Source organism: Penaeus monodon, chromosome 28 (genome assembly GCF_015228065.2).
Source record: "Penaeus monodon isolate SGIC_2016 chromosome 28, NSTDA_Pmon_1, whole genome shotgun sequence".
NCBI classification, from domain to species: domain Eukaryota; kingdom Metazoa; phylum Arthropoda; class Malacostraca; order Decapoda; family Penaeidae; genus Penaeus; species Penaeus monodon.
This window is the reverse complement of record NC_051413.1, coordinates 4094956-4095531: the sequence shown is the minus strand read 5'-3', so window position 1 is coordinate 4095531 and position 576 is coordinate 4094956. Positions and strand designations below refer to the sequence as shown.

General features: G+C 35.4%; 1 protein-coding gene across 1 annotated transcript in view; it reads right to left on the bottom strand.

Annotated features, from left to right (window-relative positions):
• Positions 1-576, bottom strand: part of LOC119590912 (acrosin-like) — a 9123-nt gene that overhangs the window by 623 nt on the left and 7924 nt on the right. The window lies entirely within an intron of this gene.

Here is a 576-nt window from a genome sequence, read left to right as displayed (position 1 = left end):
GATCTGTAACTATTTTCATGACGCTCTGAGAAATGTTAAATATAAGGTAATTAAACGGATCGTGTTGCAAATAGGACTTCAATCGGATCCAGCACATTTTCTCTCAGATTTTTGTTCACTTTCTGATATTCTTTGTACACGTCTTTTTACTCTCAAATTCCGTTATTTCCTTACGAATTAACTCACCCATACGTACCCAGAAGATTTAGATAATAAATCACACAAACATACAAACGCATAAATACACTAACATTTTATCTATTAATCTATCTTTTTTTGGCTTGACGATATCAACAGTTCCTCCCCCCCCTACTCCGTGCTACGGGGGGGGGGGGGATTTGGATCCATGAATAAGCAATAAAATTGAATATCTAATAACTTGATCTAAAGTTTGTGGAAGAATTGTCCATAAATTACAATGTTTAAGTGACTTTGAACTGAAAAATGTGGATTCGAAAAGTAAAATTGAGGTATTTTTCTCTTCCAAGTCAAACTTTTTCCCTCGCCGCACTTTCGTTCATATTCTAGAGGAAGAGAAATAAAGGCAGATAAAGTGGAGGGAAAGTGTGATAGGAA